The following is a 16,325-nucleotide window of genomic DNA, read 5'->3' as shown; positions in this document are numbered from 1 at the left end:
TATGGGCGTTACATTATACATTATATAAAGGTATATTATAAAGTCTTGAATGTGTATGTCAGGTAGAAATATATTTTCTTTATTAGAATTTTATATTGTAAAAGTGTTTTAAAAAATACAGCAACAAATACATATAGTTTAGAAATATTCTAGATTTGGTAAAACATTTTTTTAATCCGGTTTGTTCTATAATTGTAATGTTTAAATAAATTTTAAAATTGAGTAACTTAGTAACGACTGCCCAATTGCTATATACATATATTAATTAAAATACAAATATTTTCTCTTTATAATATGTGCATATCGACTTTGTAGTCTACTCGTTCGGGTAATCGAATACTATACGTAGAATTTTGTAAACATTTTTTGTCAATACTTTTGCCTATACAGCGCTTTTTTTATTTATTTTTAACACTCCGCGTATGTTTTAATATTGGCAAAACCGCAAACATTTTTTTGACGTCTGCCCTGCGATTCTGTAACTCACTGTTAATCCGTGAGTCCACTACGCAGTAACAGCGCTCCCTTCGTCACTGACGTAATTTTTGGAATCTCATGGTATTCTGTTAAGAAATTTTATATTACGTCTTGATAAGTGGAGGGAGGTAACCTAGTGAGTTGTTGTCTATTAATATCGTGACAATTGACTCATTTTATTTTATAAAAAGAGTTAATTGTCAAAATTTTCATCATACATAAACAAAATATTTTTAATAAAACAAAATAGAGAACAAAATGGTCGACGATCAATAAAATTAATAATATTAAAAAAAAAGATAAACTGTGAAAATATCTCAAAAATGACTTATCTGATGGAAAATAATTAGCCAGATTAATATAGAAAAATTATTAAACCCATCTGGCAAAGGGGCCGCTTAAAGGTAAGTTTATTTATTAGTACATCTTAAGTTACGTATTTTGTTTATAACATTAAGAGTTTATATTTCGTATTTAGCCGACAACTGACCAGCCGTGGTGTATATGAGCGACAGAAACTTAAAAATATTAATTATGTTTCAGCACGAAACAAGGGATACCTAACATCTGGATATATAGTACAAAATTTAAGAATATTATCTTAACAAAAAGATTATTATGTCACGCTAAAAGTGATTCTCTCAGCAAATGGTCTAAGGATTCAAACTAAACAGGATGGATAGGTATCTTAAATTTTCAAAATATTACTAAAGGTAAATGCCAATGTTTTCAATATTTTGTTGAGTAATTATAAAATAAAAGGGTACCTATCTATAAAGAAGAAAAATTTGTGTTTATATATTTATTCATTTAAGTGTAAGTGCAAGTGTTGGTACTTCTTAGATGCCACGAAACTACTATTGCAACCTTTTTAAGTGATTCAGAGGTCAAACACACAACAACAATATTACCTATGTTTTTACTAACACTCTTAAAAACTGAATTCTATTAAAACTATTTTAGAAATATAATAACTATCATAGTAAATAAATAGGAATAAGCAGTGTCTAGAAAAATAGTTAACAAAGTTTGTTTGTTAGGTTAAATCGAAGCGACATTGTTAAGAATAATTAAATTGTTAGTTAAAAATGTCAAATATAAAAAATATTTTTAGGTTTTCTAACTTCAAATTCCATTCATGAAATATAAGAAGTATTAATTTTAATTGATCAAGTTGAATTTAATTTAATTGTTCAGATTTCAGAACACAAGTATAAATAATCATGTTAGGTATGTTGGATCAAATATATAAGCTTTCAATTGCTCAAATTCATACCATTTCAAGTGATCAACGTTAATTTTAAATGTTGGAAATTACATTGCCATAACTTATTTAATAAACATAGAAGCCATCAAAAGATAGTTAATCTATTTTAGTTGTTATTATATTGTAGTCAGCACTACACTTTAGCACTAAACATACCCTTTATGGGTCTTGGATTTGTTTCATTAATAAATAATTGTATTTAAAGTACATACTTAGATTTGCTCAAGATTTTTTTTTATTCATAGTACTGAATCAATAACTGTGTGCGAAATTACTAAGCTTTGTTACCATAAAACTTTAAATAATATTTGGCTTAGTTATAATATTATCAAACATGTTTTTAAGATACTTTACTTAGAAATACAAAGATATCCCATAAAGTTTTTGTGTTTTATGCAAGTTTTTTTATTATTTTCCTTAACTTTACAATAATTAAATTGTTATGCAATATTATTGTGTCAGTACAGTCACCTACCACATCTTCCTATTTACAATTTTAACACATAACTATTGTATTACAGCCATCAGCGGTAGTTGTCAAGAATGAGGAAGAAAATGACCAATTATTGAAATGTTAAGAAGAGATATTAAACCGAGACCACAAATCTATTTTGAATGCAGTTTGGACAACTATGATTTTTATATGAAAAATTGTATTACTGTGTTTAAGATAATTGTGTACTTCATAATATTTTTTTTTTTGTATCTAATTATATTGTTATATTAATAAAATGATTAATTAAATCTACCACTTATTTAATGACTGCCTATAGAAAACGTAGTAACCGAGTTAAATACATAGCTAAGCCGAAATGAAAAATATATAAGCCATGTTACTTTATAGGTGAATAAAAGAACAATATAATAACTTACACATTTAATTTAATGATTATAGTAAACTTTTAACACACTACAAAATAACTTTCAGTAAAACAAACTTAAGTATAATAAAAACTAATTAAAACCCAGCCTCACATAGAGCTAATCAATAACATCTACTTTATTTTGTAGACAAATATATTTATTTTAATATATTTTCTAATTAGTTTGTAAAAAGTAATAGTTATGAACGATAAATTTAAAAAAGCTTAATAAGTACTTAAACCATCATGTATGTAATGATGGTATTTCATACTTGTGTAAAGCAGAATAATGTTTTTATCCAAAACCTTAATGTTATATCAATATATTTTATAAAAATATAGGAACTGAAATTGTACTGTGTTATCATTTATTATAAATTGAAGGATAAGTAGTCGAAATTCAATAATTTGAAAATGTCTGCACTATTGTGTCTTTTTATATCCAGGGGCCTTGTCGTATGATATAAATGTAATATTCTTCTTCTTCAAAGGCAGAATGTATTTTTCTATCAGAAATTTTGAACATTTGGGGATCTCTGAAATTATTAGATTTATAATTTTAGTATAGTAGAAAAATACAAATAAGTAAGTATAGGTATGACAAAATTTACCTATCTTAACTTATTTATCGTTTTCTGTTCGACTTATCTCTGCTGGAGACAAGACATGATCAAGACTGCATCGAAAAATTGGTTCTAGGATCAAAATGATATTTTTAATGCTAAAATAATCAAAATGTTTACCTTAGATCATCTATTTACTAGACTCTTCGTTCATCTCAGCAGCATATGTTCTAGGTTTCGTCAATACCATATAATTTCTTGAGTATTGGAAAAAAGCGATAGTAACCAACGCCGAGAAACCAATTGGTCGTTTCGTGCCTACATTTTCTTCGCCATCTATAGATATTATATTAAGTATTTTTTAATGGTTTACATCATTTATTTCTTGAAATAGAGGTTTAAACTTTAAAAGTGGAAACGGGCCTTCTGTAACAATAACAAAGTTCAATTAATGTTTATATATATAATTTTTTTCGTAAAATAATGCTGTATTGATAAATATTATTTTATAAACTTACCCCAAGATACATATAGATTGTCCTATGTTAGAATATTTTCACATAAAACAAGTTTTAACTTCGCTAAAAATGGCTAACTCACTGGTAAACAACGATTTCAGCGAGGGAAGAGCAACTTTTAATTTGACGTACAAAATGTACATTTAAGTGAGATGAGATGTCAAATGGTATGTATCAGAATACCAAATACCAACAATTTTGGAGCGTAAGTGTAGCAGTGCCAAATTTTAGTTCCAAATGTGAACAATCTCATTTGAGCGGCGCTTTTGTCGCGGTTATTGTTTATCAGAATACCAAATTGTAACATGACACCGAAACGAACGATTTGACAGCAAAAATCAGCGCTGAGGGTGTGTGAAGCGAGTTACAGAATCGCAGGGCTGGATATTTTTTTACCGCAACAGCATCGAGCTTTTTGTTGTATTTTCGTTAAAACTCGCAGTGAAATGGTGTTTCGAAATATGTTCTAGTTCATTTTAAAACATATCAATATAATCTTATCTTTAATCCCTTCCTCTTCGATGTTATAATGTGTTTTTAAACATATTTGTAACTAGGTTAAATTTTTTTAAATATTTGTGTGTTGTTTAAGAAAGTTTCTCTCCTCTTAGAACATAACATAGTACTCATAATATGTAATGTATTTAAACTCACTAGGAAGGGAAGGCTGAATCCCACATTTAACAATAATAATAATAGTTCATTATTCATAACATTCATTTTTATTCTAAACATTTTGTTCTTGTTATGTTTAAGTATTATCTTATATAAGGCTATTGGTATAATATCAAAAGTGCATTTTCCAAAACCACAAACTCAGCAATTGAAAAGATCAAAGTTGGAAAAGAAATTTAAAGATTCACATGTTTACCGACAATATTTCTGTTGAGTCTCCGATATAGGGCAAAGAGTAGCTTGGAGCTGATCCAAGACCTGCGATCATAATGATTTATTTATTTTCCCAAATGCAATATTTTATGGAAACTGATAGCCCAGTTCCGATAGCATTCACAATTTTAATATTCAAATGCATTTGCGAAGGTTATTTCGTTTGAAATGACGCTTTTTGGAAGTTAGTGGGTTGGAAATATGAATTGTATGCTTTAAGTGTCGTTTTATTTTCTTACGTAGTTGAAATATCGATTACACCTGTATACTGTATAAAAGATAGACATGGGGAAATTGAAACATTTTAATCTGACTAAGATAATATAATAATTTCTGAAACCTTTATCGAGTGATAGGCTTGAGAGTGAACTTGAAAATAATTTCGATGTTGGAGTGCGGTTCTTAGGACCAAAAATATTGATAGCAATAATCAATCAAAGGGATTACAATTAAATCAACAAGGCGTCCTTTACCTAACCTGACCTCGCTCTGACAAGGGTCGCTAGATGGAGCTCTCAAATTGAACAATTCTCCATGGATCACAATAATATCGTTATTCGGGATAGAATATATAACAATCAACGAATATTGACCACCTTTACTTCCGTCTCCAAGTTTAGTTATTGCGTAATAACTACTAATATATTATCATTATTATTAAAGCTCTATTAACTAACCCATACAATAATTCGTTTGTTTACATTCCTTAAAATTAGTATTATGTATAGTATAAGTAATTTTAAGATTAGTTTTTTCTTTTTTAGTGGTCTAGTTTTTCTATAGCTCTTAGGGTAAAGGCTCCTCCATATTTTTCCATTTTTCTTTGTCTTGAGCAACATTCATCCAGTTTTCCTCCGCTAGCTCTATAATGTCATCTGTCCATCTTTTATTGTGTTGTCCTATAAATCTCTGATAATTGTGTATGATATGTTTAAAATAAAAAATAAAATAAAATCAGAATACTATTATCTAACATTTATACAATATACATGTATTGGTTTTTGGTCGCTCTTTTGTTTTTAAATTAACAAATTCAATCAGACTTTCAAAACAATAAATTCAGCAAAATTAATAGAATAGAGCGTATAAACCTAGATTGAAATTAAAGTGCTATTGTGTAACAAATTGAAGGTTTTGATAGAATTTGATTCATCGGCGAATTTCCACTATACATTATTGATATGTAATTTGCGGTTTGATTAATGGTCATTGTTTACTTTACATAGTACATATGTCACCGTTTAATTGTAAACACCGTTAGATTGTAATCTATCTCGCGAGATTATAAACTGTCGAAAGATTGTGAACCTCAACGAACTGCTTACAATTTAACGTATTATTATTCGGTATTTATATGAAATTGTTGGAAAGTAAAATTAATCTGTAATTGACCAAAGAAGTTTGAATGATAACTAAGTTAGTGTAGTACAATCTACCGAATAATAATACGTTAAATTGTAAGCAGTAAGCTGAGGTTCACAATCTTTCGACAGTTTATAATCTCGCGAGATAGATTACAATCTAACGGTTTTTACAATTTTACGTTAACACATACAAGTAATAATATTTATGTGTAATGAAATATAGTAACCGATTGTGGATGGTAGAAGCAGGCTGGTGGACCTGTTCCTGGACAAGATGTTATAGAATCTTTATTTCTGCTTCAAATTTACATTTTTTACCCAAACATTTTACATCATTGATTCGCACATACTATATACAGTTAAGCAACTGAATGCCATATAGCAGTTATAATTAACACATAAATATATTTAATATACGTTTTAAATAATGTACTGGGCCTTTGTCATTTGAACGTAAGAAAAAAGTTTTTACAATGGAGCGTGTAGGTGTCTAATGAAGATATCTGATCTATGTCATGTAAGACTAATTGCCAGTTGCCGTCGTTTTTCATTTAATTATGTCAATTGTCGCTGCAACAAAGTGATAATAAATAATTTTAAACACAACGCATACACACACAACTTTCAAACCCCCACACATTGCACAATCGTACACATATACATCAACAAGTAATTAGTATATTGTCATTGTTAGTACATAATGTACTTAGTGTAATTTTGAGTATAAAAATAAAATAAATCAGTGGCGCTACAACCTCTTTAGGTCTTGGCCTCCGATTTCTGAATCTGTTGAATGATCATTTTTTAATCTAATAGGCAAGTAGGTTGTCAGCAGCAGAGTATATTGTTAATTTTAAAAAAAGCTATGGATTATCAAAAAGCCGTTAAATCAATAAATCTGTCTACAAAATTATCTAGATATTATCTGCTTCATAATGTTATCTGTTACACAAAATTTTGTGAATAGATATAAAATATTCCACTGTTTACGCAATACCAATTCGTAAGTTAAATTAAGCAAAATATATTAAGCGCGACATCAAAGCCCGGAGCCCTAATAAGATGCCTTCTTGATTACACCACGCAGGAATTTGTTCACAATATTGACGGTGTCGAGTAATTGGAAATTACTATGTAATAATTAATATCGATTTCTGTTGTTCATATGCTAGGATTATTGAAATTAATTTGAGGATTTGTCTTAATTTAGCATGTGTCTCACTAAGGAATGCTTTAGTGAGATTGGCGTAGTGCTCTTAGCTACTAAACAATATGTCCATTTGTATTGTACCTTGTAAAGTGTTGGAAATAATTTTTATCCTTTTAAATTATTTTATTTCGATACCTTTCTTTATTCAACAATTTAAAGAATTCAATAAGAATTATTCCGTTTATGAACGAGCCATTGACAAGTAATGATTGTTTATTGATCAGGTATATTTTTTAATAGGATCAAATAGCCTTTGCCTATCTATAAAATTGATTCTTTGAATTAAATAATAATTAATCCACGTTTATAACAAGTAACTACGGTCAGGGTTTTCCAGTAACTCTTTTCAGTAATTCCCTAGCTCCTCGGCCCCCACACCGCCAGCTCGCTAGCGAACCTTGCTTACCTACAACTTCTAGTCTATACGAAATGTTACGAACGTAGGAAAAGAGAGAAACCACAAACATACAAGTTAAAGAACCGACCGTGCAGATTGATAGCCCTCTTATTTGTTTGAACGCCTCGTTTGAACACCTGGGCCCGTAATTAATGCGTTGGAGACGTTTATTGATAGCTCGAATAAGGGCAGTAACATACGTGGTTGTAATTAAACCTTAATTTAATGATTAAATTTAGGTCTGTTTGGTTTAATCTAATGTGTAATTTCGGCTCGAGGTTCTGGAGATTGGAGGCGATAGTTTCAATAATGACTATTGAGATGTTGGTGCCATAATACATTTAAAGTCACACTTTCGCAGGGTTAAAATTTATTTGTTTTAACTTAATAATTACTTTAGGTTAACATACAATTACTGTACAAACCGGACTGTCATTAGATATATATAAATATGAGGCAATACTATAAATATGAACAATGTTAAAGTGTTCTTGATAATTGTATAAAGATAATAACGAAAGTTAGACCTGCTCTCTTTAAGATAGATTACAAAAAAGATTAATGTGGCAACTCAAAAAAAGAGTTGCTAAGATACAAAACCAGGTTAGAGCACATTACGATGTCATTTGAGAATCGAATTATAATAAAAAACTTATTGATATATCGTTTGCGTTTAAGATATTTGAGAATTTTTTAACTAAATTTAAATTTCGTGTACCCTCTAGATACCCCAGGCACCCCATCATCCCATTTTTTTCAGATTGAGCCTTCTGATAAACGAGCTAGGTCTGGATATCCATAGTTGCTCCCCTCACACTTAGATATCAATTTTCCTTTATAGTTTATGAATATATGTATAATTTTTCTTCGTGTTTGTTTGCCTATAAGTGCTTGTCACATTAAACCTTGTATTTCATTTTTCTTATGTATCAACGTCTGAGTGTGCTGAGCGTTGATATGCTATTGTAAATAAATATCCTTGTAGTTATTTTTATTCACTAAAGTCAAACGTTACACGTAACAACTCAGTGGTAATTGAAATACTATGCTTAGTGAATAATAATATTACATGCGAATAACTTTGACACCACGCTAAATACGTATACATTAAATAGAAGCGCAATGCGTGGTATCTCGTTCCCAGAATTACATGTAAGATCTCTGTTTAAACGTATTTCTATTACATATGGGCTTGCGTGCATAATTTTAACGTAATATATGCAAGTCCCCAGCTTCACACAGTATAACTGTCGGCACGTCCCACTATCTCGTTACGTTTATATACGTTTAACGTTATTAATTGTTCAACTATGTAGTGTTGCAATAGATTTTACTGTTACTGTCTTAATTCATAGTTGCGGAATGGTATCAAAATATTTCTGCATATGCTCTTTAATTATTATTAAATATTACTTTATTAACTAGTCTTCTGGTTTTGATTGTATCAGACATAACGGTTTCTACTTAGCAGTTTTATCCAGCGTACGAATTTTAATATTGAAATACATTCTTTATAAAAGTACTGACAATTCTCTTCAAGATATAGTACAATTGGACAGCCTATAAAAATTGGTTTTGATTAGTATACAGAAACCAGCCGAAAGAATTACTTGCCCTTGGCAAGTGATTGATATGATGAATCACTTTAAATAACAATAACACCAGAGGTTTCGTCTTCCATCTGACGTATTAGATTCTCACATTGTTATTGTTAGACATGTTGATTTTTAAATAAAAGTTTTAAGTTGCAACAAATTGTCTAAGACTCTATAAAAACCGCCTTTTTAAAAGTATTTTTGTACGTTTTCTTATGTATTATTTTTCTTGTTAACATTGTTGATTAGAATGGAAGCACTGTCTGTGTATTATGGAAATAGTTTTGTGTAAAATAGATTTCTATTTCGATACTATGTTGGGTTTTACAAACCACGGTACAACAATTTTGTAACTATTTCGGGGATCGAAAGGTTCGTTCGTTGAGATTATTCGGATTACTTTCGTACTACATAAATCTAGACATACATGTTTCTCATCGTATAATAATTTGCTCTCCGGCCTAGCTTTACAATCATGTATTCATATATAAGGTACGACATGAGATACCTAAAACTCACTGGAAGTGTTTCTGATTACTTACTTAAACTGAATAGCATAACATAGTATAGAATTTGAAGAGCCAACAGCATTCCTAGATCAAACACAGACGTGCGACACGATCCAACTTCAGGCTTGACAAATGGAAAACAACGCAACGCGCCAAAGTCTCCTCTTTTCTTTTATATAATAGGGCAAACGATCCTACGGGACGCCCAAAAAGGGCAGTCATTGCACACATGGACCTTTGAGGGGGGAATACGCTCTTACTTCGAATAGTTGGAGGTCGTATCTCTCTAGTTCGCAAAAGAAAATGCCTTGTGAAACGGACCTCCAGCCATCTAGGTGATGTTAAAGAAATTTCATTATTTTAAATAAATTCAGGCGACAGGTTTCGGTATCTGATTCTTTAATACGGGAGTTCGTAAACAACCTTCTGTGCCTGATTCACACCGTGGATTTTAATGTTTAAGGTATGCCGATTTTCTTCCAATGATTCGCATTACCATACACGACCATGATTTAATGTCATGTGTTCCGGGTTAAGAGTCGTACACTAAAGCTAGTTGCTTACACTATACCAACATTGCGCTTACATTCTTACTCCTTGGAAATTATCGTTTCCAATACCAATATACTTAGACGGTCATAGCAAACGATCAAACTCTAACCCATAACTTAGTCCGCGTTGAAATTAAACAATAACTTGGCACAGAGTGAATTTAATTGTAATGTGCGATAATGAGTTCATGCTTAAGTTAATGCGATCGTTGAATGGCGAGGTAATGGGCGCGTACTTCGCTCCATTGACTTGCTATTTGAAATAATACATTTTAAATTCACCATTCAAATTAGTTTTAAGGCTAGGAGGTAAGCGGTTTAAGGTTGCGGTTGTGACAGTTGTATTAACATAGAGAAATGTATGTGAGACCTTTTATCACAGACTATTTAAAAATACAATACTATAAAATAATAAAAACATCAAAATTATTAATATGTTATTAGTAATCAAAACAATCAAATATACAGTATTCACAATTTTTGTAATATTAAAAATTAATAAAAAGAAAGTTAAGACAAATTTAAAAAGTTTGTTTTAACGCTGGCAGGATTTCCTCTTATGATACTTATTCGTTGAGCGACGAACCTGGGGTCACCGGTACTATCTACCAGGCGCCGACTTAAATCTTTAATATGTTATTGGTCTTGACTCCCGAGTTAGTCAAAGATTACAAAATTAATTTATCTTATTAAGTAAAAAGCGAGAGAGAAGAGACAGGTATCACTTATTCCACGTCATTAAATGGTTACGGTAGGCATCCCTACTCATCGGCGAATGAGACAGAGGGTGTAGGCCGAGAGAAAAAGCTGGCGTAAAAAACTCTCGGTACTCTTTTAAAATAGCAAATCATCATACAAAATAACTATGGCAAACAACACTTATTTTAAAACAAATATCGCAAATAAATTAGAAGTAGCCTGTGTAGCACTATTCCCACTGATAAAATAACATGAGAATATATTGCATTGCCAATTTTAAAAGTTGGAAAAGAGTTGATAATGAGTTTTATAGCCACACTGACACAAGCCGTAAGCCTATTAAAGACGACGCCGACAAAGATTGCTTTAATTCCGCAAATGACTCGTTATTACTCTTTTAGCTGGGAACAGGAACTGATTGTGTGTTTGTTTGTCGCTATTTATGACAATGTAGAGCATAAAGTACTGTATTCAACAAATATCTAAATACAAAATCTTTTTAGGAGGAACGATTCGAATTTTTTGTTTTCTTTCTATATCATAAACTCTAAATATATTTGATTATTTATTTGAACTTCATTACAATAAAATAAAAACAAAAAACATAAGTTATTAGGAATACAACGGACGGTCTAGTACGGGAAAACCTATAAAAAGAAATATTAAGGTGCAAGAAGCGCATCGAAATAAACAAAAAAAAATTACAAGTAACACTGAAAAATTAAAGAATTACAAAAATAAGTAATAATAAAAAAAACTAAAGGCTAATTTAAAACATTCGTCACGTATTTTGACAACGATTTGAAAACATGAAATAATCTATTTTACAATCGTTATAAACCTTTAATTTTGTATTTTTTTCAACTACACGCATATATTATTCACGCAGTCGGCATACGTACATTAATGTACCTAAAAACCGTTCCTTTTATTTGGTACATCCTAAATATTATTGGCAATGATTATTCGCCAGTGACCCTGCCCTGTTGACCTCTTTTATGAACGGACCTTGATAATAAATTCCGTAATTGGTTTCTTTACAACATGAAGCGACTTTGCGCTCTGAAACCCTCAGTCGAGCTTCGAAATCAAATATTCTCTTTAAAAACTAAGCAATTACTCAACTGTCTATATAGTTTTCAAATTAGCCCTGTAAGCGGTGCAGTATACAAAGCGAGCGCTATACATTATTCACTAGTTCCGTAGGCCATTAGTGGATTGAGTGCGGTGTCAGCCATCCAATGATTTAAAGTGCTTGTATCGCTGGATTGATCTGGGTCTAACGATGAGCGATAGTTCCAAGTGAAAAGAATCCGTTTGACGGATTTTTTGATTGACTATAGTCTAGTTCTAGATTTAAGAGGGCCCTTGAGTTCTTGTAAATTGAATACCTGCAGCTCAGTTTCATTATCGGACGTCGAGGCAGAATACGAAATACTTCGTCGTTCCACAACTGTGCGTTTTTTAAGGCAGTTATTGCCACCCACTACCACTGTATGGACCAGCTGCTCACTGAAGTATTTCCGAACCAATTCAACTTAGGGTCCTTCAAGAAAAGAGCGTACCAATTCTGAAAAGGCTGGCGCTCATAAATTCTACCTCCTTATAAGTAAAAATATACGTAGTACTAGACCTGTTTAACAATTGCAATAACGTATATATGTCAGTGTTATAATAACTGTTTATTTTTTATTCTGAACAAAACAAAAAGTATGTAAAATAAAACAATGACTAGACACTATTTATTCGAGACTTAATGAATAGCCCACTACGTTAATGTAAAACTACAGAGACGAATTAACAATTATTGTATTAAACGCTCTTTTTACCAGGCAGTACATTGACCCCTTTATTTGTAAAATAAATTTTAACTGAAGTCCTTTATGTCAAATTGTTTACGCAATGAAGCGGTCAAGATGAGTATTTTAGTTAAAACCGTGCAATTATGAATGAGTAATTAAATAATAAAGAGCAGTGTTGTCCTTGTGGCTAGTGGCGACTCTCATCCCTGAGGTCGTAGGTTCGATCCCCGGCTGTGCACCAATGGACTTTCTATGTGCGCATTTAACATTCGCTTGAACGGTGTAGGAAAACATCGTGAGGCAACCGGCTTAGACCCAAAAAGTCAACGGCGAAGTCAAGCTCAGAGCTTGACTTCGTCTACTTGCCTATTACATTGGCAAATGATCATGAAACAGATACAGAAATCTGAGGCCCAGACCTAAAATGGTTGTAGCGCAGTTATTATTTTTATTGTTTTAATTAAGTACCGAAAGTTCTTAATTGAGTTGGAATGTCGAAAAACTGATGCAGAACATTAAGATAACGAAAGTTGCGTAACTGGGACACGAGTTGCGCCATGACCGCCACCTCCTTCAATTAATTATAATGGGTAACATCCATCAAGGCGTGTTAGTAGAAGGAAATAATCATGGCTTCGCAACGTTAGGGAGTGGACGGGTACTGCGACTGCGGAAGAGTTGCTGCATCTGGCACAGGACAAGACACGCAAGAGACTGATAGACAATCTCCAGCAATGGAGAGGCACTAAAAGAAGAGTATTCATTTGAAAACATAGGTTATAGTTTAAATTGATATATTTTGGTTAAAAAATAGCCCTCATTTCATACGAAATTATGTATCCATGTTTAATTTGTGTAATACAATATCGAAACGATGACATTTAAGAGTTTTTGACACAAGTCAAGGAAAGTAACCTAAAGCCGGCCCTGGGCAAAGGTTGCTCTAGTAATGAGCTTCTCTCCTCTCATTTTATTAAATACGCTTTTTGCTAGTTTACTTCGGGTTTAACTTGTTCCATTACGAGCACGCGTTTCCAATTTTTTCAGCAAATAAAAATTTAGTGGGAGAAGAATTCAGTGTATTTTTAATTTAAGACCGAGTTCTGGTATGCTTAGGGCGGAGCACCTAAATCAATATTGTTGTTGGCGGAAATAAATCAAGGCCTAGGCCTGTCTGTAGGGTCTGTGCATATTAATATACAAGTTGGGACACATAAAAAGGTTCCAAACGGTTGGAGATTGTATCCCCAATATTGTTGGGTCAATATTATTTACTATACATATTTAAATAGCAAGTAATTTCTGTAAGTTTCATATTATCACTACGAAATATTGCGTGTCCTTTCCTTCGAATGTGAATAATCAACTTTATCTCCAGGCCAAGCCACTTGATACTTAATTACCACGAAGTGTTTAGTTAAGTACGGCATACAACGTTTTAGAAACATACATATACCTCAGTACTGTATTTTTAGATCTGGGCCTAAAACTTCTGCATCTGTTTCATGATAATTTGTCAAACTAATAGGCAGATCAGCCTTCTGTACCTGACACACGGCGTCGACTTTTTGGGTCTAAGGCAAGCCGGTTTCCTCACGATGTTTTCCTTCACATTTCGTGCAAATGTTAAATGCGCTCATAAATAATAATAATAAAAACTTTATTAATGACAAAAGGGTTCGTGAAAGAAAGTCGATTGGTACACAGCCGGGGATCAAACCTACGACCTCAGGGATGAGAGTCGAGGCCTGAGGCCTGCTCAGAAAGGCCATGATAGTCAGAAAAAAAAAACCTCACCAAATTGCAAAGTACTCAGAATCATATTAGATGCAAGCTATAAGCTTTAGTTCCTCAAATAGACAATTAATATTACATTGTATCAAACATTAGTTACATATACGCTTCATCGATATATCATTATTCCTCCGCATTGTGTTGATATCAATCTACGATCGGGTATCGGTACATCGGCTGGCATTTTACGAAGCGTTTTATCGCTGGACCCACAATCGCTTTGCAAGTTTTTTGTTAGCGAATTTTGAGGTCCCTTCGCAACGGAATTTTGGTCCGGATTTAACGCTTATGGTAATTTATGAGTTTACGAAATATCTGATAGGACTCGAATGAATTAAGATAACGTAATTGAATGTTTTGAGTTTTTGGGGCGATTTGGGCGATATACAGGAAATTAGAAAACGAAGTTTGATTTGGCTCTTTATTTATATATGTACACTTAGTTACCTTTTTTATATAATAGAAGGCAAATGGGCAGGAGGCTCACCTGATGACAATTAATACCGCTGCCCATGGACACTCACATTGCCAGAAGGCTCGCAAGTGCGTTGCCGGAATTTTAAGAATTGGTACGCTCTTTTCCTGAAGGACCCTAAATCGGTGGGCAGCTGGTTCCACATAGTGGTGGTGCGCGGTAAAAACTGCCTTAAGGCCTGAAAAACCTTAAAGATACATATAAAAAAACAAGTTACAGGTTATTTTTAGGCAATGGGCGGCCTTAATGCTAACAAGCGATTTCCTCCAAACCTAGTTTAAAAAAACACCAACTGAGGTAAAAGTACAAGCAGTGCATTAATAATAAACAAAAAAAAATATAAAATTACATGTAAGTAACACTAGAAATATACAAACTAAAACTGAACTAATAATAATTATTATTATATTAATAAAAATATAAAAGCTAATTTTAGGCTAATAAATATGTATGATGTATAATATATATAATTTATATAAGTAGCTACGAGCCTCTTTGTTCTGTTTTTATATGGAAATTATATTTATAAGATTAAATTATTGATTATTTATTATTATTTACTGTATCAAATCCTTCTTGGCTTGAATTGGCCTTATGGATGATCCCGCTTTGTTTTATAATATTGATTGAATATTATAAAAACTAATATATTTATTCAATGTTAAGGTATTAAAAAATGTATCTCGATTTATTAAAACAAACATACGAAACAATCTTTATAATTGTTATTGTCAGATACAGAAACAATTCGTAAACGTATTTTCCATTTTAAAGCTGTACTAAAAAGATTAGCGTAAAACCATTACCCGTTTACAAAAAGTCCGGTTTAATTTGAGGCATGGTAGGCGAGCGGTGAACATGAATCTCATTAGAGCCAACATCGAACGACTGAAACTAGCTACGGATTAATTACATTCACCATGAGACTGATGAGTCGGCGATTTCATTAATATTCGCTGTAGTCGATTATAATTTCTTATGGACTCAAGTTTTCTATATTCATGTCACGTTAGTAGATGTTCTACACCAACATCTACTGACGTGACGTCTACTAGCGTTTTTTAAGGCAGTTTTGGCCGCGCACCACTGCTATGTGGAACCAGCTGCCCACTGAAGTATTTCTGAACGAATTCGACTTAGGGTCCTTCTAGAAAAAAGCGTACCAATTCTTGAAAGGCCGGCAACGCACTTGCGAGCCTTCTGGCAAGGGACACTCCATGGCGGTATCACTTAACATCAGATGAGCCTCCTGCCCGTTTACCTCAAAAAAAAAGTGCGTGCGTACAAAGTACACATGTCAGATGTGAAACTTCTTTGGTAAACTAATTTTTAAGTCTCGTTCATATTTATACA

The 16,325-nt window shown here is 32.1% G+C and overlaps 2 long non-coding RNA genes across 2 annotated transcripts; one reads left to right on the top strand and one right to left on the bottom strand.

Moving 5' to 3' along the window:
• The first annotated feature begins 574 nt into the window (after positions 1–574).
• On the top strand, positions 575–2,295 carry LOC125049991. Its single transcript, XR_007117080.1, has 3 exons — positions 575–881; positions 1,021–1,190; positions 2,266–2,295. It is a non-coding gene; the product is annotated as an uncharacterized LOC125049991 (long non-coding RNA).
• A 1,260-nt stretch (positions 2,296–3,555) lies between these two features.
• On the bottom strand, positions 3,556–4,069 carry LOC125049993. Its single transcript, XR_007117082.1, has 2 exons — positions 3,689–4,069; positions 3,556–3,596 (listed from the first exon to the last, which is right to left on the bottom strand). It is a non-coding gene; the product is annotated as an uncharacterized LOC125049993 (long non-coding RNA).
• Between the last annotated feature and the right edge of the window lie 12,256 nt (positions 4,070–16,325).

The sequence above is a fragment of the Pieris napi genome, chromosome 5 (assembly GCF_905475465.1).
Source record: "Pieris napi chromosome 5, ilPieNapi1.2, whole genome shotgun sequence".
In the NCBI taxonomy this organism is placed as follows: Eukaryota; Metazoa; Arthropoda; class Insecta; order Lepidoptera; family Pieridae; genus Pieris; species Pieris napi.
The sequence above is the reverse complement of the archived record's forward strand: the minus strand, read 5'-3'. Positions and strand labels throughout refer to the sequence as shown.